This window comes from Hemiscyllium ocellatum (assembly GCF_020745735.1).
Source record: "Hemiscyllium ocellatum isolate sHemOce1 chromosome 27 unlocalized genomic scaffold, sHemOce1.pat.X.cur. SUPER_27_unloc_6, whole genome shotgun sequence".
NCBI classification, from domain to species: domain Eukaryota; kingdom Metazoa; phylum Chordata; class Chondrichthyes; order Orectolobiformes; family Hemiscylliidae; genus Hemiscyllium; species Hemiscyllium ocellatum.
This window is the reverse complement of record NW_026867515.1, coordinates 856,723-882,952: the sequence shown is the minus strand read 5'-3', so window position 1 is coordinate 882,952 and position 26,230 is coordinate 856,723. Positions and strand designations below refer to the sequence as shown.

Below are 26,230 nucleotides of genomic sequence, written 5' to 3'. Positions count from 1 at the left end.
GGCGGGGCCACACCGGAGAGAGGTCGTTCACCTGCCCCGAGTGCAGGTGGAGGTTTTCATCATTCTGCGCCTTGCAGAAGCACCAGCGGGCACACCAGTGCTCCCAACAATCTGATTCTGCTGGTGGTACTACTGTGGGTCACTGCCAGGACTGAACCCCTGCCCAATCTGACAGTGCTTATAATGGGAGAGTCGGTCGGAGTTTTTAGCTTTATGCTGTCGTGCGCCAGTGGGCGTTGTTGCTCATTGAGACCAGGGGCTGTTCTCTCTAGTTTTTTTTTCTGTCCAGTTAAAGAATTATTGGCTCTGTCTGGGAACGAGCCCCAGTCTGTAAGAAATAGTTGAATACTTCAGGGTGTCCATTCGCATTCAGCAGTGACTTTGAAATTAAATTTACGGTTATGTGCCTGTGAACAACTCATCGTCGAAGGATTGCCCAACATCCATTGTTGGAAGCTGTTTGCTTGAATTGATAATTTTAAAAGTTCGCTTCCTTAATTTACACCTTAAGTTTCTGTCTATGAGATGGTAGGGGACTTGATCAAAGGGCTTAAATCATAGCTATCAACTGGATTATCTTGTTTTACTTTGCCCTAGTAAATTTGTGGTATTCAGAATTGTTTGCTTTTGTTTGAATTCTAATTCTGGTGTGCAAGATCTGTTCATCAAATGTGGTTCTCTTGATCAAACTGCTGTGGGTCACTCCCAGGACTGAGCCCCTGTGCATTCTGACAGTGTGTGTTGCAGTGGGAGAGTCAGTGGGCTTTTTTGATTTATACCCTTGCCCCACCTTGCCCCGCCGCCAACTTTGCTTCCATTCGGCGTTGCTGCTTGTTGAGCCCAGGAGCTGTTCTCTCTAGATTCTACTGTCCAGTTAAAGAATTGTTGGCTCTTTCTGGGAATGAGTCCCAGCCTGTAAAAAATGGCTGAATACTTTGGGGTGTCTATTCACATTCAGCAGTGACTTTTAAATTAGATTTACAGTTACGCGTCTGTGAAAAAGTCATAGTCCAAGGATTGCACAAAGGCTTGGCAAACCATTGTTGGAAACTGTTTGTTTGAATTGGTAAGTATTAAAAAAATCTTTCTAAATTTGCCGCTTAAGTTTCTGTCTCTGAGGTGATGGGGGACTTGATCAAAGAGTTTAAATCATTGCAATTAATTAGATTATTTTCATTAATTTTGCCCTGGAAAAGTTGCCGTGTTTATAGTTTTTGTTTAAATTATAATGTTGATGTGCAAGATCTGTTCTTCATCAATTCCGGTTAGGAAAGTTGAGAAATGGAGTGACATTGCATGTTTTAATTTCACTCTGTTGTGAATCTGGTGACAGTGACATTCATTTGTATTGGGTTACTTATCCTTAGTTGTAATGTCTTCCAATCCAACTATTCACTGTGGTAGGAAGTTCCACTGTCTCACCACACTCTGAGGTTTTTCATGAAATCCTTAGTACAGAATTGTAAGGAAAAATGTTGACGAGGGCAGAATATAGGGTGTTAACTGCAAAAGCCAGGAAGACATTCGACAAAGTAAAACCATGACAATGTAGGGACAAATAAGGAACTTTGACAGAAATGAAGAGGTCACACGTCAGAGATCAAGATAATGGTCGTGACAAAAAGAAAAAGTACTCTGAAGACATTGGATATTGTAATTAAGCAAGTTTCTAGATGCTGTAGTTGGTTGAATACGATAACGTAAGAGATGAAATAACCAAAACCACGAATGTAATTTGATGTCGGTAACCATAAAGCAAGTGTACACTATTGACTGATGTAGGTCAATTGCGTGCAAGTAGGCCATTCAGCCTATCGAGTAAATGTTGACTGACCGCCCCGACCAAATCCAGTTCGTAACCCGATCCCTGTATCTCCCATGTTCAATCTACCCTCACCTGCACATCCTTTGGACTCTGGGAGGAGGCCAGAGCACCAGAGGAAACCCACGCAGACACAAGGGGAGAATGTGCAAACTCCACACAGACAGTCGGCCCGAGGGTGGGATCAAACCCAGATCACTGATGCCGTGAGGCAGCAGTGCTCACCACCGTGCCACAACCACATGCTGCTCTCTAAAGAAGTGAACTTCAAAGACTCGGGAGCACTTGAGAGAAAAACAAGACTCTCCTATCTTAAATGAGAGGCTAATCTCTGGGTGGAAATGAGTGGACATTACATTAACATTAAGTCCCCTCCAGACGTTATACAGCTCCATCAGATAATTTGTTTCTTCTAAACTCAAACTGATACAAGCCCAGCCTGACATCGCCTTGTTCTCGATTATAAGTTGAGTAAAGCAGCGACCCTCGACCTCACTGCCATGATACAGGATGCCTTCAATCCAAGTTGACCTTAATGTCTAATCTCTTGACCACCACGCCACCATGTGGTCAGCCGCAACTCAGCCCTGAACGAGAGCAGAGGAACTGACCAGGCAGCGGTGAGGTGGACATTGCATTCCCAGAGAATATTGTTCAAGAGAGAAAGTTGTTCAGCTCATATTTTGATCATTGCAGGGACTATGTCTCCTGTCATTTAAATGTCTTTGATCCGAATTACAGTCTAGTTTTGTTGTATATTGTGTGTGTTTTATCTGTGTTTCACTACATGATTTTCTGTTGCTGTCATTCCCATTAGGATGTGTAAATTCAGTACCAGATAATAGTCTCAGTTCTGAATTTTCCTTGAGGATTAGCGTAGAACGTATAAGTATCAGTCAGAATGGAAGAAGCTCGACTGTTTATTTAACCCTTTGCTGTCATCGTCCTGGGACTGTGTGAATGGGGAAGTGTAGAGGGAGTTTTACACTGTATCTAACCCAATGCTGCATCTGTCTTGGCAGTGTTTGTTGGGGACAGTGTTGAGGTAGCTTCACTTTCAATTTAAGAGTAGAGGAAGCTTTATTCTGATTGTAATCCCATGCTTTCCTTATCCTGGGTGTTTTAGATGGCATCTATAATTGAAGTGGATGCAGACTTGGCTGTGGAAATGGAGGATACTTCTCCCTGAACACACCCATTTTTGAGATTGCTGTGCTGATCAATACAATCTCAGACACCTTCATTCACTTTTCCAACCAACCACAGGGCGATTAAAGATGGATAAAAATGCTGGCATTGCCAGCGATGCCCACACCCCATGTATGAATAAATGCTTTTTGTTTAAAAGTTACATTCACGTTCCAAACCCTCTAATGTATGATTACTTACATGGAAAATTCCTGTCTGTTTGGAATATCATTTTAAAACATAGGATTGTGTCAACCATGTAGAAATATAACAAGAACAACAAATGGAGCAGGTAACAGGTAATGAGCAGGACCAGAATGCTGAGTCAGCCTGACCCCCATGGCTGAGAGAGTTCTCCCAGATGTTGAAGTTACACCAGTGCCTTTTACTCTTGTAGCTTCCCCAAAAGCTTGTCCCTGATCTAAGATCATTCAATGACCCGAAGAACTAACTGTTTTTATCTCTATAGCTGCTGCCATACTTGCTGAGTGATTCCAGCCCTTCTGCTTTATTCTTTTATGGGATTTGAGCTTCGCTAAGTCAGTGTAATGAAGAACTGCAGATGCTGGAGATTTGAAACACAACAATGCATAAATTGCTGGAGAAACTCAATACGACTGGCAGCACATGTGGAGAGAGAAGCAGAGTTAGCATTTCAAGTGCTGTGACCCTTCTTCACATCTGTTCTGGACTCATGCCAGGATATTTGCTCTGTTTCTTTCTCTCTCTCTCTCTCTCACTCTCCACCAGACTGGCTGAGTTTCTCCAGCAATTTCTGTTCTGACACTTTCACAAGGTTGATGTTTGTTATCCATCCCTAATTGCAAGGCATCTTGCTTAAGCCAATTCAACGTGCAGTTTAAGAGTCAACCACATTGCTGTGGGTCTGGAGTCACATGTAAGTCAGACCAGGTAAGGGTGGCAGTTTCCCTCCTGAAAGGACATTGATGAACATGTTTTTTTCATGACAATTGACTTCAGAGCCATCGATACCTTACTGAGACGAACTTTGTGTTCCCCATTTATGATTTGAATTATTCACATCTCACCGCTTGCCTGGATTACACTGTTGCTTCCCATCCTTTGCTATTTTGTGTTTGCTCTTTACGTCTTTGTCCTCTGATGTTTGGGAAATTGAACCTGTTTAAAGATTGCCCTAAACCTGCCCCTTTGACCAAGTCTTTGGTCACCTGTCTTTATCTGTGCTCCGGTCTTGTGATTTTAAAAGGAATTCTCATTATGTTCATGTGAAGCACTTTGAGATAGTTAACTGTATTATTTGAATGAAGCTTATATCCCTATCTTAATATCTGAAAGTAGAGGGTCATATTTTAAAAGTAGAAGACAAAAATGAGGATGATTTCTTTTCTTTCTGAGGGTTGTGTGTCTTCCTCAAAAGACAGTGGATTCAAAATCTTTCAGGCAGAGGTAAATAGGTTCTTGGTAACCAAGTAGATGACAGATTGTCGGGATGTGTAGGAATGCAGAGTTGACGTTGAATTCAGATCTGCCATGATCTTATTGAATGTTGCAGCAGGCTCGAAGGGCCGAATGGCCTACTCCCGCCCATTGTATGTTTGTATCAAGAAGTGTGTGTCTGCCCTCTTCTAGCTATGAACTGGGTAAATCATTTCCAATATTGCCCCTTGGAGACAGTTAAGTGAACACCAGATGGCCTCCTAATGGGTGCAGGCACATTGTAGGGATTGCAGTATCTCTTGTGTTAATTTTGTTGCTTCTTACTCAGTGTTGCTAAGAATCTTCTAAATAAAAACCGAAACACTTCTGTTATTATCGCACCAATGGAAGTGTTGGTTTGGATGTAACATTGTTGAATTAGCCATTCCCATCTTTTCCAGAATTCTGTGTTTGAAGCCCTCGAGTCTGGTTTCCGCCCCTGAAACAGGTCTTATCAAGGTCATATTTGACATCCTTTGTAACGGTGACAGGGATGAACATTCCCTCGTCGACCTGCGGACAGCGTTCATCAGTTAACGACAGTACTGACCCTCTCCAAAAACGCTGTATCCTCAGGGAGGGTCTGCTTTTAGAGTCTTCCGTTCTTATTGTTTAACCGTAGCTGCTGGTGTTGGCATCTATACTGATGATATCCAGCTGTGCCTGAACACCACTTCTCTCCCAACTCCACTGTCATTCATAATTTGCCAATAATTTCATCGGAATGCCTGCCCAATTTCCAGGGTTGGATTACCATAAACATTCCCTGAATTAAATATTGTTAAGTGTGAAGCCATTATTTTAGTCCCAAAGTTCGATCTGACCCCCCGCACCACCACCGCTCCCCCCCGCCCCCCCGCCACCACCACCACCCCAGTGACAGCCTTAATGTCACATTTGAAAGATAGATTCGTGAACAGTCGGAGGATGAACAGTTGCGGGAAAAGGGTAGGAAAGTGGATGTGGGGAATGCCAGATCAGCCACGATCCTACTGAATGGAGGAACAGGCTCTAGGGCTGAATGGCGTATTCCTGTTGCTATTTCTTACGGTTGCCGAGCCCTTACCTCTGATACAGGACACTGGCTTCAGTATGTGCCGTTTCTGAGAGTGCTGATGTTCCCTTGTGTAATATCAACAACTTGGCAGCTGCTGAAACCTCTTGCTCCTTTGTTACCTCTAAAACAATAAGCCAATGTGTTCAGGGGAGGCGATGGCCTACTTCATTGTCACCAGACTATTCACCCAGGTAATGTTCTGGGGACCTGGGTTCAAAACCTGCCATGACAAATGGTGGAATCTGAATTCAATATAAATCTGGAATTAAGAGTCTAATGATAAAACCGGTGTGGTTTGTTGTGAAAACTTATCTGGTTTCCTGCTGTCCGAAAGTGGTCTAATCTACATATGTGATTCAGATCCACTGTCAGCTGGTTGAATCTTCACTGCACTTTCAATCCAAACCTCCAGGCGGGGGTTCACTATAAACTCCCCACTTTTATACTCCATTTAAAGGCCATCCTCCCTTTTGCCTTCCCTATTACAGACTCAACTTAGATGAAGAGTTCATGGATGTGAGCTGCCAAATCCTCCTATTCAGCAGCTTTCTCCATTAAACGTTCAGCACTTTTCCTACTGTCAATGTGTACAACCTCATTTTCCACATTCTATTCCATCGTCCAAGGTTTTGCTCATTTGCTTAAGCTGTCTATATCCCTCTCCATGTCATCCTCACCACCTGCATTCCAATCAACTGTCTCCACTGCAGTCTTGGCAATAGTACATTCACTTCACTTATCCAAGTAATTCATATCCATAATGTAAATAATTTTGGCCCCAGCCCTGATCCCTGTGGCACATTGCCAGTTACAAGTTGTGATCCTGAACATGCCCCTTATCCCTACTGTATCATTGGTTAGCCAATCATGTATCCATACGGTTAGACTGTCTCCAATACCATGAGAATATCATTGGCTCTGCCAGCAAGTCTTCCCAAACTGTCCTTGAAAAAGTGGTGATGAGCTGCCTCTTAAATTGCTTCACAAATATGATGTGGTCTATAATGAAGGTTCAGGATCGAGTTCCAGGATTTTGATCAATAACATCGAAGCAATGCGTATATGTCACAGTTGGAATGTTGTGTTCACACTTATCTCCTCTTGCTGGTTGAAGTGATGGAGTGAAAATTGCTCTTGAAGAGCCGCCACTCATATAATCAAGCCAGACAGATCGATTGTGGCCAGAGACTCAGCCATTTTGACATCTCATCAATCTACATTCTTTCCATGCAAGTTTTAGTCACATCAAACTGCCACGCAATACTGTTATGGCCTCAGTAAACTATAATAACGGGAAGATCGCTGGGATGATTTTCTACATCCGACTGCAATATAAATACAGATCATTGTTTCCAGTTTTGGTGGAACAAAAGACATGGTATTGGTGGATAATTACAGTTAGTGCAAACACAGTTAGCCATCGATAAATATTAATCCTGTTCACTTCAATGGCCAATTTCAATTCAGAAACCAAGTGCACTCGGCTGCATGTAACATAGACAACATGACAAAATGGCTGATAGGAGGAGAAATGGGACATTAAGGAGGAGTGAAATGTTTGCTTTTGGTCACCTCCACAATTGTTAGAAAAACAGGTTGAAAGGATTCTTAAAAGGTGGCTGAAGTAATGGTGTGGCTTAACACTTCAGACAGCGCAAAGTGGAAGACCACTTCCTAGTGGAAGAAAAAGAATTTTCTTATTTCTGAAAGAACTGGGAAACAGAAGAGGGGATGAAATCTGACATGGAAGCTATTTCCTATTTATTGAGGATGTTGCTTCATCACAGTCTTGGTTTCGAGCATAAGCTCTTGATCAGGAATAAAGGGTGGCCCAAGGGGACTGAGAGATAAATGGGAAGGAAGTGGGGCTGGAGGGAAGGTAGCTGGGAGTGCAATAGGTAGATGGAGGCAGCAATTGGTGGTGATAAGTCAGAGATGAGGGTGGAGCAAATAGGTGAGAAGCAAGGTGGACAGGTTTGACAGGTCAAGAGATTGGTGTCGAATTGGAAGGTTGGATCTGAGACAAGGTACGGGAGAGGAAATGAGGAAAGTGATGAAATCTACATTGATCCCATGTGGTTGGAGGTTCCGAAGGCAGAAGATGAGGTGTTTTTCCTACAAGCGTCGGGGAGCAAGAGTTTGGCAGTGGAGGAGGCCCAGGACTTGAATGTCCTTGGTGGAATGTGAGGGGGAGTTTAAGTGTTCAGCTACAGGGCCGTTGGTCGTTTAGTGTCATTGACCCAGAGCTGTTCCCTGAAACGTTACGCTTGTTGGCATCCAGTGTCCCCAATGTAGATGAGACCATATTGCGAGCAATGGCCATTAACTTATGAATAGATTGCATAAATCTTAGCCTGCCAGAGTTATTTTCTTTCATTAAATTAAAGAAAAATTTAATTAAATTGTGTGACTGCATGAAACGGTTTGTTGGTCAGATTTGAATCATCACACCCAAATGAGATAATGCCATGAATATCAGCGAACTGCTCTTTTTGTTAAAAACCACAAGTTCTTGATTTATTTTCACAACTTACTGGTATTCATACCTGCACATTCAATGTCAAACTCTGACATCAGAAATGAAATTACAGCATTAATTTTGACTTACAATATTCGAACAAACAAATTAATAGCACACAGTGAATACCAAGTCTGATAAATATGAAATTAAATTTGACCAAAAACAATATAAAATCAAGATGCGAGATAAGAAATGGAGGAAGGGCAGAAGGTAAGAAATGCAGCATCATAGAAGGTGCTCCTCCAGGGGGTGTATTTTACCAACTACCACAGCTAAATATAAACATTCTGATATGATCCTCCAGTTTTAATGTAAACCATAGCCCCATACAGTAGGTACCATTTAAATGAGTAAAAAATGCAAGCCTTGAGCAAATCCAGCTTCCAGCCTTACCCCCAGCTTCTTGGTGCTCGGACCTTCCTCCAGTTCCGGGGGGTTGTTGAACCTCTGGGCTCCAGCTGCCACTCCTCCATTGAAGAAGTTTTTGGGAAACAGATGCGAAGGCAAGATACAGAACAGAGCACCTTTGCAAATGAAAGCAGCTTACAGAGACATCACATGGTTTTTAGCCATCGACCTCAAGGTTATCTGCCCAGCATACTCACGCAGCACTAGTCTGCTTCTGTGCTCCCAGCAGCTGGATTATGGATCAGTTTAAAGTCGATTATATATCTCTGACAACATCGGTACACAAGGCAGTGAAGAAAGGTTTCAGCACACCGGCCTTCATCAGTTAGGGAATTGAGTATAGATGTTGGCAAGTTATGTTGTAGTTATACAGGACGTGGATGAAGCCGCACCTGGAATATTGTGACCAGTTTTGGTCCCCTTGGTGTTCTGACTTCTGACTTCTTCAACTCTGCGTTTGTGTTGAACTTGATTGCATATTTTGTCTAACTGAGCATGTTTAAGCAGCATCACTCAGAGGCATTCATCTGAAACTTTTCAGGAGGTGAGCTCAACAAGATTGAAAAATTCCAAGTTACTTGGAGTCTATTTTAAACTTACATCAGGACCAGTAGTCAGAGACACGTACAGCATTGAAACAGACCTTTCGGTCCAACTTGTCCATGCTGACCTGATATCCTAAATTAACCTAGTCCTCGTGGTTGTTGGGTGTAGGGGAGGCAATTGCAGTCCAGCAGAAAACAAAAACAGCCCACCTACTCTCCCACTGCACCCAGTGTCAGAACTGCCAGAGGGTTCAGTCCTGGGAGGTGACCCAAGGCACGTCACCGGTGGGATCTGATTGCTGGGAGCGCTGGTGCCCGCTCAGGTGCTTCTGCAAGTTGCAGGAAAACATGAATCTCTTCCCACACTCGGGCCAACTGAAGGGCATCTCCCCAGTGTGGACACACTGATGCTTCAGCAGGGAGGAGGAATTGCTGAAGGCCTTCCCGCACTCAGGGCAGCAAAATGGCCTCCTCCCTCCACCCCACCCCCATCCCCGTGTGGACCAGCTGGTGCATCAGCTGTGTGGAGGAGCGGGTAAAGCCCTTCCCACATTCGGGGCAGGAGAACAGCTTATCCCCGGTGTGGACGGACTGGTGCCTCAGCAGGGCTGAGGAATTGCTGAAGGCCTTCCTGCACTTAGGGCAACTGAACGACCTCTCCCCCATGTGGACCCAGCAATGGGCCAGCAGGTCGGAAGAAAGAGCAAAGCACTTCCTGAACTCGGGGCAGAAGAAAGGCCACTCCTTAATGTGGACCCACTGTTGTCTCAGCAGGTGGGAAGAACTGCTGAAGGCCATCTCGCATTTAGGGCCGGAGAACAGCCTTCCCCGGTGTGGAAACAACTGGTGCGTCAGCAGGGCAGAGGAATCACTGAAGGCCTTCCCACACTCAGGGCAGCAGAAGGGCCTTTTCCCCTCTGTGGACCCATTGGTGCTTCAGAACCCTTTCAGATTTCACAATATCCTTCTGATAGGAGGGAGACCAGAATTGCAAACCAAAGCGGTCTAACCAATGTCCTCTACAACCACAACATAACTTCCCAACTCCAATACTCAGTCAGAGGATTCCAAAAGCTTTCAAAACGCACAAAAAACAAACAGGAAAGAATGGAGGACAAACCGAATTTTTGAGAGTCAGCTTGGAAGCATCACTGAGAAATCGGCGGACTGGGTTTATTGGGTACCCGTTTTCCTTAAATGCACTATATACGTATTTCTCTTGTGCTCTTCCTAATTTCTCTGTGCTGCAGTGTGTCATGGCTCGTTGAAATAATGTCCTGACGCAGCTTTGTTTGTGGGTGTTGGGATGATTGCTTCTGTGGTTAAGTATTTGGTTTGTGTTTGTTGTTTTTCTGTAGATTCTAGTTGAAGTTCCCCATTGATTGTTCGCTCTACTGTGACATCTAAGAATGGCACTTTGTTGTTGTTCTCTTCCTCTTCAAACCAGGAGCCCCCCTCAGGCCATAGTCTCACCACTTGGAAGACCAAATACAGACTAGTCAAAGGCCTCCACTGAAGACTAAAACACCAAGTCGAAGATTCACGCCTCTCCATTTACTCCACCCAAGAATTCCTGAACATCAATGACCCGAAGATAGAAGAGGATGGAATACTGATGTCAGTTGACAAAGCAGCCCTGCTCACATCCATTAACATCAACGTGGCCAAAGAAAACTGAAGAAACTATTCGAAGAACCAAAGACACAAACACAGCACCAACTTCTTTAGCAAAGATAGCACTGTCAAGCGCATGGAACTGTGCCTTAACCAAACACTTCATATTCAGTAACAAGCCCTACAAACAAATCAATGAAACACCCATGAAACCACCAGTATCAGGATTCCTAGCAGAAGCAATAATGCAGAGACTCGAACAAACAACCCTTCCAACGATCCAACCCAAAGTTTGGGTCAGCTACAGCGATGACACAGTCATCAAAAACTGAAACAATTAGTGGAAACCTACAACACCATCAACAATCTCCTTACTGGCATAAAATTCACAAAATAGGAGAACAACAGCATAGTGCCATTTCTAGATATCATAGTAGAGCGAACAGTCAATGGTAATATTCAAAACAGCGTCTACAGGAAGACAACACACGCGAGCCAAGAACTTAGCTACAGGAGCAATCATCCCTAAACATACAAACAAGCCTGAATCAGGACACTATTTCAACGAGCCATACACACTGCAGCAGCCAGTCACTGCGAAGACCAACAAGTTACTGTACAGCACATTTCAGGAGAATGGGTAGCCAAAAAATCCGTTGAAAACTGCTTCCCTGATCGGGAATCGAACCCAGGCCGCAGCGATAAAAGCGCCGAATCCTAACCACTAGACCACCAGGGAGATGACAGAGCTGGCTGACAGCTCTACTGTAAATTTCTTCCCTGCCCGGAAATCGAATCCGGGCCGCGGTCATAAGAAGACTTTCACCTGTGCATCCAACAATGTCTTTTCTTGTATACATTGCTCCTGATGCAGTCTCCTCTACTTTGGGGAGACTGGCGATTCCTCGCAGAGTCAAGTCACAGCGCTTGAGGGAACATCTCCAGGACATCCGCACCAATCAACCCCATCGTCCTCTGGTCCAACATTTCAACGCCCCCTCCTACTCTACCGAGGGCATACGGGTCCTGGGCCTCCTTCAACGCCGCTCCCTCCCCACCCGATGCCTGGAGGATGAACGCCTCATCTTCCGCCTCGGATAAATTCAACCCCAGGCCATCAATGTGGACTTCACCAGTTTCCTCATTTCCCCTCCCCACACCTTACCTCAGTTCCAAACTTCCAGCTCAGGGCTGCCCTCATGACTTGTCCTACCTGCCAATCTCCCTTCCCACCTATCCGCTCCACCCTGCTCCCTGACTTGTCACCCCCATCCTCACCCCCGTTCACCTATTGTACTCTTTGCTACCTTTGGCCCAGCACCCCCCAATTTATCTCTCCACCCTGTTCCTGGAGATGGGACAAACAGCTGGCTCTGGGATAGCAGTCCACATTGCTCTCTTTGCCGCCAGTTCAGAGGGAGAACATTGGAAGGACAAAGAAGTGAATAATGATCTGTGTAGGAGGGTGACGAACTGTTAATGGAGCCTATTCCTGGCTAACAATAAGTCGTGTGTAACAGCAGAAGATGTGATAACAAGGCTTAATTGCCGCTTAAAGGTCACCAATGATTCTGACTCTGCCACTCCCATAGGCAGCGCATTCCATGCCCCCACCACTCTCTGGGTAAAGAACCTACCCCTGACATCCCCCTTATACCTTCCATCCTTCACCTTAAATTTATGTCCCCTTGTAACACTCTGTTGTACCCGGGGAAAACTTTTCTGACTGTCTACTCTATCTATTCCTCTGATCATCTTATAAACCTCTATCAAGTCACCCCTCATCCTTCGCCGTTCCATGGAGAAAAGGCCTAGCACTCTCAACCTATCTTCGTACAACCTATTCTCCAGTCTAGGCAACATCCTGGTAAATCTTCTCTGCACCCTCTCCAAAGCTTCCACATCTTTCCTAAAGTGAGGCGACCAGAACTGCACACAGTACTCCAAATGTGGCCTCACCAAGGTCCTGTACAGCTGCAACATCACTTCAGGACTCTCGAATTCAATCCCTCAGCTAATGAACGCTAATACACCATAGGCCTTCTTACAAGCTCTATCCACCTGATTGGCAGCCTTCAAACATCTATGAACATAGACCCCAATATTCCTCTGCTCCTCCACCTTACTATGAACCCTACCGTTAACCCTATATTCCCATTCTTACTGGTACTTCCAAAATGGACAACCTCACACTTGACAGGGTCGAAGTCCATCTGCCACTCCTCAGCCCAGCTCTGCATCATATCTAAGTCCCTTTGCAGCCGACAACAGCCCTCCTCACTATCCACAACTCCACCAATCTTCGTATCATCTGCAAATTTACTGACCAACCCTTCGACTTTCTCTTCCAAGTCATTAATAAAAATTACAAACAGTTACAATTTTGAAGTCGGTCGATGTTGAAGACTGGAGGTCTATAGGACCTCCAAGTGAAAAATGAGACGTTGGTCTTCCATCTGGAGCTGAGCTTTACTGGAACACTGCTGCATGCCTGAGACAGAGATGGAGGCCAGAGAACAGGGTGGCGTGTTCAAGTGACAGGCAACCAGAAGCTCAGGGACATTTTTGCGGGCAGAACTGAGATGTTCTGCGAAGCAGTCACCCAGTTTATGCTTCATGCTACGTTGGTGAAACGACACTGTGAGCAGAGAATGCAGTAGACTAGGCTGTGGCAAATGTTCAGGTAAAGTGGCTTCGCCTGGAAGGATGTTCGAGCCCTTGGATATTCAGGAGGGAGCAGGTAAATGGGCAGGTGTTACACATTCGGCGGTTGCTGGGGAAAGTGCCTTGGGACAATGGGAGGTGGGTGTGGGGTGTTGCGAGTGAAGGAAGAGTGGACCCGAGGTGTAACGCTGCCCATTTACCTCCTCTCATATATAAACCCGTGAAGTTGAAAGAACATTCCATAGAATGATTCAGTACCACGTGACTCAAGAACTAATTCGTATTCATGTTCCGGGGCCAGCATCATTATTGTGTCACAGCAGCTGCAGGCCATCACCGCGGGCTCGTCCTATGACGTCAAGGTGCGGTTGGACGCCTCCGGGACAGTTTATCAAAGAAACCTCCCTGTGGGTCAGGGCAGCCCTGCATCGGGAAGCACTGGGATGGCTAACCACTAGCAGTTTACATGGGGAACATATCTCCACACTTCACAGCCTCGAGGCAAATTTCCCGTCCTCCTACTTAAAATTCAAGAACACTCAACCGAAATTCCCCAGGTAAGTTTGGAAGATTTTTTTCCAGGTGTTCGCAAAGTATATCTAAGAGCATATTGTTAAAGTTTGAACATTGCGAGTGTTGAAATTGTGTGATTCTGAGCGAAATCATAGTTCGAAAAACAAAATGTGGGAACTTCGACAGAGTTTATACGATTTGCACGTCGGAGATATGTCTGCGGGTGCGTGATGGGAGCATAACCCAGGAGGGAAACTATCTGTCCCATTCACTCAATGTCATCTTTAGCAGCTTTCCCGTATGACGGCGCACTGTTCAGCACCTCGTCTTCTGATCTGCTTTCCAAAGATCTTCGACATAATTATTTCACATTGATATACTGGCCCAATGTGCACAGGTGAGATGGCACACTCGTGGAGGTCTGCGGGGTCTTCTCCTTTTCTGTGTATCCTATGTTGAGGAGGGCAATGCTTGTCACTGGTCACACCGGTGTCAGAGAAAAGTTTAGAAACAAAACGGTTTAATTTTCTGCCGGTAGAGAGGGCCCGGTTCCTGGGGACGGGCAAACAGCAGCAGGGAGACAGAATGAGAAGCAGCTGTTCGGGAAACTCTTTGCCGCTTGCAATTCTGAGAGCAATGTCAAATGTATTTCACACTGAGCAAGACTCAGCTGGTTCAAGAGGTAGGGCGGGGATGGATGGGGGTTCGATGTGTCGCTCGTTGGTCTCGGGATATGATTCTCCCTTTGGGTCTTTTTCTACACAGACTTGCGAGAGATCCAGGACGAGCCCGCGTTTCATGGCTTGTACCAAAGTGCTTTCAAAAATTTCACAAAAAGTACCTTCGTTAAACGAGATTGGGCTCCTTGGAGTACGGGTGGTGCAGAAAGCAGGGAAGTGAAATGATTGGAGATAGCGTTAAACAGGTTGACGTGAGTGGTGCGATGTTTGAGGAATGTCAGTGATAAAGCTAGATTAGAAAATGCGAACAGCTCTCCTCGGAGAACGGAAGTTTGAAATCTGGCCTGAAGGAACTTTACCAAGTCATGCGGGGTCTCGACAGAGAAAGTAATGTAGTCAAAATGCTCCCACGCCTGAAAGGATCGGCTGGGTTTGAAAGTCTTGAGGAAAAGAACTAAAAGTGACATTAGGAAGAATGCTTTCGTACAGGGAGTGGTTGGGGTCAGAAAATCCCGATCTGACATTTACACAGAGGCATAGACGCAAAAGGGAAATTGGTGGTCATGTTTAAAGTAACAATGGATAGAATTACATGGAGAAGGCAAGAGAATGATACGAATAGACACGCACATTTACTTACTGTTTCGAACCAGCAGAGCGAAGGTGGGCCGCATGGCCTCCGTCTGCGCTGTGACACATGCTGTGATTCAGAATGAAAGCACAGTTCGACCAACAGAATGTGGGAATTTAGAAAAAAAAGTTTCTATTTGCACAGTCTCCATACGTCTGCGCACCAGCATATTACACTTCAGCAGTGGAGGTCTTTGACATCAGGCTCGAACGAGCATGCCGTGTGCCAGACGAAAGGCTGAAGGGACCTGGGGAAAGCGACAGACAAAGTCGGTGCAGAGTGGCACAGCGAGAGTGTGCGGACCCCCTAAGCCCGAGGTCGATGAATCGAAGCGGCCCTTTGTCATGGAACTTTGTTTTGTATCTTGCCTTTGCATCTACTTCCTGAGGGTCTGAATGCCATGTATCATTCCGAAACTCACGCGGTTCAAGTAAGATGCTTTTTGGAGGTCTGAGTGGATTTCCCCTATTCTTCGTAGGTTTCCTATGAACTAAATCGCAAAACCACTTCTGTGAAATGCCAATGAGTTGATAAAGTTGAAACACATGCCTTGCAGTTTCATCCATTCCCTGCAGTAATTCGTCACGCCTGTTCGGACGTGAATGACAAGCCGATCAGTCTGTCACAAACGGTATCACCATTCAGACATAGTCCCCCACTATTAGTACGCATTTCACGGGTTGTGAATAACCTCAAAGAGAGACAAGTGACAGAGAGTCACCATGGACTCGATCTGCTGAACGGCTTCTGCCTGCGCGAGAATGGTGCTACGTGTTTATGCCGTCCTACTGCCTTTATATGGGACAGAGAGGCTGAGGGAGCAACAATGGTTCATTTTTAACCGTCCCTTCCGTGTTGGACTGCCTGCAGTCCCTCAGCTCAGGGCGGTGGGGATGACTCTCAGTGAGTGAAGGTTTCACTCGGATTCTCTTCATCTGGGACACTTGGGGCTCAGATGTTAACTGCTGCGCGGTCGCAGCAAAGAAAGCGATGCCCATTTGCAATAGACTTTCCGTAAGATTGCTGCGTGAAGACGATTTCTGAACACCAAAAAGGCTGCACAACAACGTGAATTTACCTGGGCGAAGAGTCCTCGGTGTCCATTTCTCTCTGTCCTGCCAGCACAGCATCTTTCTATCTCTCCGATAACAGACCCTGGGAGCAAGTACACAATCAAAGTTGCTCACTTCCCACGCATTAGTGTAACAGATACCTCTCACCCCAAGGAATTGAGAGAGAGAGAGCAGAAGAGCGAATGGACTCTTGCCCTCCAACCCCCGCCCCCCAGAACAACGTGCAAGTAGAAACAAACTGGTTTAATTATCCGCCAGTGGAGATCGTCCACTTCCTGGGGATGAGACATACATCAGCGCCCCGGGGACGGAATGACAAGCAGAAGTTCTGGAAACTCTTTGCTCCTTGCAATACTTGGAGCAATGTGGAATGTACTTCACACTGAGCAAGTTTCGGCTGGCTCAGAGTCTCTAGTGTACATTGCTCTCTGAGTTTATATTTGCACATTGACGACATGTCAGCACAACAGCACGTGACACTACAGCAGTGAAGATCTTTTAACGTCATTCTCGAACTTGCAAGTCACACGCCAGATGAAAAGCTGAATGCTTCTCTGGAAAAGCTGCCGTACAATGCAGGAGAAATGGCACAGCGGGTGCATGCTGGGATGATAACCCAGAAGCGAAACCATTTTCACCTATTCACTCAATGTCATCTTTAGCAGCTTTCCCGTATCACGGCGCTCTGCTCTCTCCCTTACCTTGCTTCTCAAAACTTCGGGTACCTGAGTTAAAAATGTCACATCGATACACAAGTCAACTTTACACAGTTGCGCTGGCACCCTGGTGGAGCTCTGAGTTGTCTTGTCCTGTTCTCTGTCGCTGTCTTCTGATCTCGTGTGAAACCTCTTCTCTCAGATGGCAATGAACCGGTGAAGTTGAAACACATGACTTGCTGTTTTTGTCCAATTCCTGCAGTAAAGAAACCGTGTAAGAAAAGAATCTCTGTAGGATTGCTGTCAAGACAAATTCTGAACACCAAGCAGGCTGCACAAAAATGCACTCATACCAATTTCCCTGAGGGAAGAGTCTCCGGTGTCCATTTCTCTCTGTCCGGACAGCACAGCATCTTTCTATCTCTCCATTAACAGGACCTTTGGAACACGTTCAAAGTTGCCCATTTCCTCCGCATGACTGTAACTGACCTATCCTGCCTCACGTACAAGTGAGAGAGAGAGAGAGAGCAGAATGGGCTCTGCCTTCCACCAGCACAGCTTGCAAGTAGAAACGAAATGGTTCAATTATCCACCAGTGGAGAGAGCCCGGTTCCTAGGGACGGGAGAAACAGCAGCGTCCTGGGAGCAGGGAGACAGATTGAGAAGCACATGTTCTTGAAACTCGTCCCTGCTTGCAATTCTGGGAGCAATGTACAATATATTTCGTACTGAACAAGTCTCAGCTGCTTCAGGAGCTGGCTGCAACCATGGCTGGGGGCTCGTTAGTCTGGGATATGATTCTAGCCTTGGGTCTTCTAGTATATGCAGCCGTGTGAGAGTTCCCGGGTTCCAATCCCAGGCGAACTCTCATTTCTTAAATTGACCAGAGCAAAAATGCCCAATCAATTTTCTCAAAAAGCCGCTTCTTAAATAGGATCGGACTGCGGCGCGGAGCCGCCATTGCAGTGAACACGGCGAAGGGAAAACACGTGTTGAAAGTGAAAAAAAGTATTGCAGATTTTTCGCCCGCGCAATCCGAGTCTGAATGAATCCTCCACCTGTATTACGCTCAATTTTGAGGGTGATACTTCAGGAAACGGGGAAGTGAAGTGATTGCAGACAGCACTGACCAGGTTAACGTGAATGGGACTGTCCTGAGGAATGTCAGCAATGAAGGGAGATTGGAAAGTTTGGGACAGCTCTCTTTGGAGAACAGAGGGCTGAAAGCTGGCCTGATTGAGGTTTTCCACATCATGAGGGTTTTAAACAGAGGAAATAATGCAGTGAAAATGATCCCAGGCCTGAAAAGATCGAGAACGATTTGGCAGAGATTTAAAGTCATCAGAAAAATAAGTAAAAGTGACATTAGGAAGACCGTTTTCGCACAGGGAGTGGGGTCAGTAAGTCGCTGTCTGACAGTGACAAAGAGGCAGATTCAATGGACACAAAAGGGAATTCGGTGGGCATGTTCAATGTAACAACGTGCAGATTTACAGGGAGAAGGCGACAGAATGAGACACTTATTTACATATTGTGTTGAACCAGCAGAGCTAAGGTGGGCTGCATGGCCTCAGTCTGCGCTGTCACAGATTTCGTGATTCTGAGTGAAATCGGAGTTGGACCAACAGAATGGAGGAAATTTGACAACGGATATATTCTGCCCAACAGGATACTCCATCACAGCAATGAAGGTGTTTTGACATCATTCTCGAAGGTGCATGACACAATGCAGATTCAAAACTGAGGATTCATTTGAATCACTGAGTAATTTGTTTACAGTTATTCAGTTGAGGTGAGTGGAGTTGCGCATTGGGAGCCACTCCAGTTGATCTGTCGAAGCCGTTTTCTTCTGTGTGATAGTCCCACCAGCACTCCAATTTGCTGCGCTTCCAGTCAGTAGATGCAGATTACTGTCCCATACTGATACACGGGCCACCATGACCCAGCTGTGGTGACAGGCTTGTGAAGGGCTGAGTGCTCTTCTCCTGTTCTCTGTCGGCCTCCTATGATCCTAATCATCAAACTTCTCTTCTCCGAGAGTAGGAATAAACTGGTGAAGGTGAAACACATCAGTTGCGGTGTGTCCCATGTGCAGGAGGCCCTGCTGTAATACCCCACGCTGTTTCCCACAGCAGCATCCTCTCGGTGAATTACGCTTGGCAAAAAAATCGATTGAACCAAATCAGTGTCCGCCACTGGATTTTACTGACACCGTTTATAAAATTCAGGCTCACCGTTAATGTGGAGAGGGGCCGTCAGACTGTAGTTTCCGCTCCTTCTGTTGAATAAAGATAATTTTAACTGTGTCCAGTGAGAGGAAAGAATTTGCTGTTGGTGGGAAACATTTCTATCTGAACTCGCTGTCACTCTGCTGCAACAGGAGGAGCTGGGACCTCCTGATAGATTGAAATATAAAGATGAGAGGTTATGGATTATACTGTAAAACTGTCGGTATAATGTTATTCACACCGCGATGTCACCAACTGACCGAAGAGGCTGTGTTTAAATCCCGTGATGAACAGTTTGTGTTTTACTTCTCACACTGGGGGGAGCTGAGCATTTACCCAAACACTGGGCACACCACCTCCCTGACACAGTGTTCACAAATAAAGCTGACAGCAAAGCTTCACGTGTGATCGAAAGTTTCCGCAAAGAAGACTTAGCTCAACAAATATACGGAGGGAGCACAATCCTTCCTTGAAGGTGAAATGTAAGAAGCCGATTTTTAGTGAGCCTGACGTGATTTGAACACGCAACCTTCTGATCTGGAATCAGACACGCTACCGTTGCGCCACAAACTGACGGGACACTGGTCGCTTCTATTCATACTTAAGGGAAGTGATCGCACTACAATGATTTTCCGTTATGAGTAACAATGGAGATCAACAGTTCATGTCTGTTCTGTTTCTCCCCCTCTCTTTCTGTCTCTCGAAATAATTTCCAACTCTCTCTCAATAAAAATCTGAAAGATTTGCGGATGCTGTATATCAGAAACAAAAAAACAGGAGTTGCCGGTGACCCTTCCACAGAACTGATGGTGATTGGGAAGTTGTCGGTTTATATGCAGGAGATATTGTGGGAGGAAGGCGGAGCTCAGAACAGAGCCCAAAGCGAAGGAAGAACTGATGGACAGAAAAAGGCGTTGATAACGATCTGCGTGGGAGGGTGAATAACTGTTAATGAAGAATGTTCGTGGCTAAGTAGTGTGGAATGACAGACGATGTGATAACAAGGCTTGGTGTGTGTGTTAGGGACGAGGATACTATGGAATTCAGGCCCTAGAATTATTGAATTCGATATTGGGACCGGAGGGATGTATGGTCCCCAAGTGGAATATTCGGTGCTCTTCGTTCTGCTGGTGCTGAGCTTCGCTGGGACAATACAGCAAACCTGAGACAGAGATGTTGGTCAGGGAACAGGGTGGGGTGTGGAATTGGCAGGCAACTGGAAGCTCAGGGTCTTTTTTGCGGGCAGAACGTAGATGTTCTGTGCAGCAGTCACCCAGTTTATGCTTCATTTTCCCCAGTGTAGATAAGCCCATATTGTGAGCAGCAAATACAGTAGACTGGGTTGTGGGTAGTGCAGGTAAAATGCCGCTTCACCTGGAAGGTAAGTTTGGCCCCTTAGATAGCGAGGAGGGAATAGGTAAATGGGCTGGTGTCACACATTCGGCAGTTGCAGGCGAAAGTGCAACTCAACCTGCAAGTTTACATTGAGAAAATCCTGGACTTGAACTCCCAAGTCTCTTTGCACTTCGGATTTCTTCATTTTCTCCCCATAATTCCTCTGTTCCAACAGTGACTATCTGGTGTCAGGGCAGCACCAGTGATTTCCTGACATATGGATTGTATTTGGGGATACCAAGGAATGTCAGGAACTGCGAGTATCTCAGGAGCAATCGTTATTCCTGAGGGAGGCAGAGAGGAATGTGGTGTGGTCCTGTAAGCTCCAGAACTTTGATAACTTCATGAGTCAGCAATAACTCTTTCTGGACCAAGAAACGAAAGGGCCAATGAGAAACTGCTCCATGGAAGTTAACAAATAACATAAATTAACTCGCTGTCACTCTGCTATGACAGGAGGAGCTGGGACCTCCTGATAGATTGAAACACACAACTGGTAATCTCCAGATTATGTTGTAAAAGCATCGGTATGACATTATTCACATCGCACTGTCACCAATTGAACGAAGAGGCTGTGTGTTTAAACCCCGTGATGAACAGCTTGTGTTTTCATTCTCACACTGGGGGGAGCTGAGCATTTACCCAAACACTGGGTGGCCTCTATTCATGTTTAAGGGAAGTGATCGCACTACAATGATTTTATGTTATGAGTAACAACTGAGATCAACAGTTCATGTCTCTTCTGTCTCTCCCCCCTCTCTTTCTGTCTCTCGAAACAATTTCCAACTCTCTCTCAATAAAAATCTGAAAGAATTGCGGATGCTGCATATTAGAAACAAAAAAACAGGAGTTGCATGTGACCCTTCCACAGAACTGATGGTGATTGGGAAAATGTCGGTTTATATGCAGGAGAAATGGTGGGAGGAATCAAGGACAATGAAAATGAAATGTCAAGGCTACATGAGAAGAACAAACCAGTAAAGTTGCTGAATGACTTTCTGCTGTCCTATTCAATAAAAAAAAGATACGAAATACAGAATATAACTTCAGGGCTAGATTAGAATGTGAAAAATAATAGCCACAAAGCTTTTACGAAAGTGAATAATATCATATATACACCATATGAAGCAACGTATGTCTACATTTTATATCAACGTGCCAATCCCTTAGATTCTGCTCCATGAGTAATTACCCTTTTAATTCTGAACATGAGGAAAGAAGCAATCTTTTTCCATAATGCAAATTGTATTTAAACAAACGTGTCAAACTGAGGGGGAAAAAATAATATACCGTTAAGACGAACAGAGAGCATCTGACACCTTTGCAGAGTCTGCTCCCTCCCTGGATTCACTTCAGTTGCAAAAAGTGAATAGTGTTTCCTCCCTTTCTCTCTCCCTCCCAGGATGAGGAATGGAAAGGGCGAAGATATTGCTTTGCTCCCACGATTTCTCCATGATGTGGGAATCCTTGTCTCTCTCCAACTTTGACAATCGGTTGAAAGACCACTCATGTACAGAACGTGTTGCATGTATTGCTGCTGCAAATGGGGTGTTGCTATTTCAAGCTGTGTACCCGCTTAAAGTTCTTCCCACACTCAGTTCATTGGAACACTCTCACTCAGGTATGCATACCTTAGTCTCACTGATGTTTGAAACCTTGTGAAGTAGACGGGACAAGAGAGAAATTTTAAAAAATTCTACTAGATACAAAGGTCGATGATATTCCCGTGCCAATGAATTGATTGTCTCTATCAGACCTTGTTTTGAGATTTCTGGCTGTAAATCCTCTCTTTCCCGTATCCTGTAAAAGGAGATTATAGAAGACATTGCTGTCTGCACAGTATAGAAATTCAAAACAGACAATTCTGGTTTCTGTGGAACATTCTTTCTTTTCTCCTTCCCTAAAAAATCTCAATCTTAATGCTGCAGTCTCCCTCCATTCTTACTCTGCAGTAGCTATTATCACCCTCATTCCCGTTCTCCTAAAAATGCAGAAAAATGTTGACTGACTGATCTATGCTCGCCTTCTCCTGCCCTGGACACAGGCTGGAAGAGACTGGGGCAGGAGTGGGCCATTCAGCTCATGGGGCTTGCTCTGCAATTCCACAAGATCATGTCTGTGCTGCTGTAGCCTTAACTCCATTTCCTGCCTGCTGTCTATAACCTTTCATATCCCTGTCACTCAAAGTTATGTTCAATTCAGCCTTGAAGACATTCCATGGGCCAGTCTCCATTATTCTCTGTGGGGAAGCAATCCACACATTAACAAGAGAATAAATCCATCATTTCTGCCTGTTATTGGGAGAGCCCTGATTTGTAATCTGTGTAAGTGAGCTCTAGACTTTCTGACTAGGAAGCATTTTATCAGAACCTGTGTTGATGAGACGACCCTGAGAGTTTTATTGGTTTAAAAAATGATGTCACCCCTCATTTTTCTCAAAGCCAGTGACTGCTTACCCAATCTGCTCAACCTCTCTTCATAAGACAATCCTCTTCATGCCAGGAATCAGTCGAGTGAACCTTCTCTGAACTACTTCCAATTCCCTCCTGAAGGAAATGACCCAGAAATGCACAGAATATTTGAGCTCTGGTCTCACCAATACCATGAGCAGCTGGAACAAGCCGTCTCATCCTCTAAACTCTACCCCACTTTCATCTCCTGCAAAGTCAACAAGTTAACCTCAGAATGTGAAAATAAAAGGAAAAGGAGAGGGTGAGAAAAGAGTGTGTGGTACTCACAGATATCATACAGAAGAAGGAAGTTGCAGTCTGGGGTGAAGCTCAATCTTCATTCAGAGATAGAGGCGCAGCAGCAGCAGCTTCAGGAACTCATGGTCCAACTTCCGCAATCAGACAATAGGGGGTTCTGCTTGACAGGAAGACTGAACAACCTTCCGGTCCTCCAGGAATTCCAATTGGTCAATCTCCAGTCACAGCCCACAATGGTCTTTATGATGCGAGGGCGGTTGACCAAGACGAGACAGGCAGTTTAAAATACATGGACATCACTGGCTGGCACTGAGGCTCCAAGGCCTTCAAATTTCTTCGTCTCCTGGAGTCCCCTCTAGTACCCCTCCAATGACACACTCATTCATTTGGCTGAACTGGGTCTCACCCTCAATAATTTATGCTTTGAATCCTCCCACTTCTGCCAGACCAAAGGGGTAGCCATGGGCACAGGCGTGGGCACCAGCTATACCTGTCTCTTCGTCGGGTACACAGAAAAGTCAGTCTTCCGCAGCTACATTGATGACTGTATCGGTGCCACCTCGTGCTCCCACGAGGAGGTTGAACACTTCATCAATTTCACCAACATATTCCGCCTTGACCTCAAGTTCACCTGGACCATTTCAGACACCTCCCTCCCTTTCCTTGACCTCTCCCTCTCCATTAACGGTGACCGATTCAACACGGACATCTTCTGCAAACCCACCAACTCCCACAACTACCTGGACTACACCTTCTCCCATCCTGCCTCGTGTAAAAACACTATCCTTTATTCCCAATTCTTCCGCCTCCACCACATCTCATCCCAGAAGGACCAGTTCCACCACAGAACACACCAGACGGCCTCTTTCTTCACAGACCATAATTTCCACTCCAATATGGTCGATGATGTCCTCCAGCGTATCCTATCCACTTCCAAACCCAACCCACTCTCCAATATTAGCACCTTCTGTCACCACTGCAAGAATTGGAAAACCTGCGCCCACAGCTCCCCTCTTACCTCTGTCCAATGCCCTGGAGGAGACTTCTACATCCATCATAGATTCACCTGCACTTCCACACACATCATTTCCTGTATCCATTGCTCCTGATGCGGTCTCCACTGATGCTGGACCCACAACCCAGAGGTCGAAGGATCGAAACCATCTTCTGCTATTGTTCAATCACACGTCGAGCTGCTTTCCTTTGGATCGGTGCTCTCTTCTGCCAGCTGCATTTGCATCGACTTACCCGAATGGCATGTGGCATGTCGATGCACTCGCCAAATCCACTCCATTCAAGTGGCGTGGTTTTAGAGGTCTTAGTGGCATTCTGTTCTTCGTCGGTTTACTCTGAACTAAATCGCAAAACCAGTTCTCTGCGAGGCCAATCAGCTGGTCACTGGCCGCTCGGGTGTCAAAGAAGCGTTTCAAAACAAAATGGTTGAATTATCTGCCAGTGGAGAGAGCCCGGTTCCTGGGGACGTGACAAACAGCAGCAGGGAGACTGAATGAGAAGCAACTGTTCGAGAAACCCTTTGCTGCTTGCAATTCTTAGAGCAATCTCAAATGTATTTCATAGTGAGCACGTCTCAGGTCACGTGAGCGGTATGGGGCATGCATCGCGCGCCGGCCCCCTGGCTCGTTGGTCTAGGCGTATGACTCTCGCTTAGGGTGCTTTGTTGCGATGAGTTGCGAGAGGTCCCGGGTTCAAATTCCAGAGGAGCCTGCGGTTTCTCTAAAACTTGACTTGGGCAAAACTGCCTGATTAATTTTCTCAAAAAGCACCTTGGTGAAACGAGGTTGGGCTGTCTGGAGTACGGACAAGGCAGAAAACAGGGAAGTGAAATGGTTGGAGGTAGTGTCGAACAGGTTGACGTGAGCTGTGCGGTGTTTCGGGAATGTCAGCAATCAAGGTAGATTGGAAAATTGGGACAGCTCTCCTCGGAGAACCGAAATTTTCCAAGTCATGAGGGACCTAGAAACAGGAAATAATGTTGTGAAAATGCTCCCCCACCTGAAAGGATCCACAACAATTCGGCAGAATTTTAAAGTCACGGGTGGAAGAACGTTTTCGTACAGGGAGTGACTAGGGTCAGTAAGTCCCTGTCTGACATTGACAAAGAGGAAGAGTCAATGGACACTAAAGGGAATTCGGTGGTCACGTTCAAATGTGCAGATTTACGCTGAGAAGGCGAGAGAATGAAACGAATAGAGACACACGTTGACTGAAGTATAGAACCAGCAGAGCGAAGGTGGGCCGCATGGCCTCCGTCTGCGCTGCGACACATGTTGTGATTCAGTGTGAAATCACAGTTTGACCAACAGAATGTGGGAATTTAGTAAAAACGTTTCTATTTACACGGCCTCCGTACGTCTGCGAAACAGCATATCACACGACAGCAGCGGAGGTCTTTGACATCAGTCTCGAACGTGCATGCCGCGTGCCAGATGAAAACCCGAAGTGCTCTGTGCACCACTGCCAGGACGTGGCAGCAGAGTGGCGCAGCGGGAGCGTGCTGGGCCCATAACCCCGAGGTCGATGGATCGAAACCATTCTCTGCTGTTGTTCAATGCTACCTCGAGCTGTTTTCCTTTGGATCGGCGCTGTCTTCGGAATGGCATGTAGCATATCCGTGCACTCGCCAACTCCACTCCATTCAAGGGGCGTGCTTTTAGAAGTCGCAGTGGCATTCTGTTCTTCGGCGGTTTCCTCTGAACTGAATCGCGAAACCAGTTCTCTGCGATGCCAATGAGCTGGTCAAGTTGAAACCAATGCCTTGCATTTTCGTCCATTCCCTGCAGTAATTCGCCACCCTGGTTCAGACGTGAATGACAAGCATGTCAAAAACCGCATCACGACTCAGACACAGTTCCCCCACTATTAGGACGGATACCACCGAGTGTGAATAACCTCAGAGAGAGAGAGAGAGACAGGCAGTCGCCGTGGACTCGACGGGCTGAACGGCTTGTGTCTGCGCGAGAAAGGTGCTACCTGTTTATGCCGTCCCACTGCCTGTCTCTGTCTTCAGTGTTGGACTGCTTGCAGTCCCTCAGCTCAGGACCGTGGGGA

At 45.9% G+C, this 26,230-nt stretch overlaps 1 protein-coding gene and 1 non-coding gene across 2 annotated transcripts in view; one reads left to right on the top strand and one right to left on the bottom strand.

Annotated features, from left to right (window-relative positions):
- The window catches only part of LOC132808475 (gastrula zinc finger protein XlCGF7.1-like), a 506,159-nt gene that overhangs the window by 165,263 nt on the left and 314,666 nt on the right, over window positions 1-26,230 (top strand). The window lies entirely within an intron of this gene.
- Window positions 11,281-11,352, bottom strand: trnak-uuu (transfer RNA lysine (anticodon UUU)). The gene has a single exon. It is a non-coding gene; the product is annotated as a tRNA-Lys (tRNA).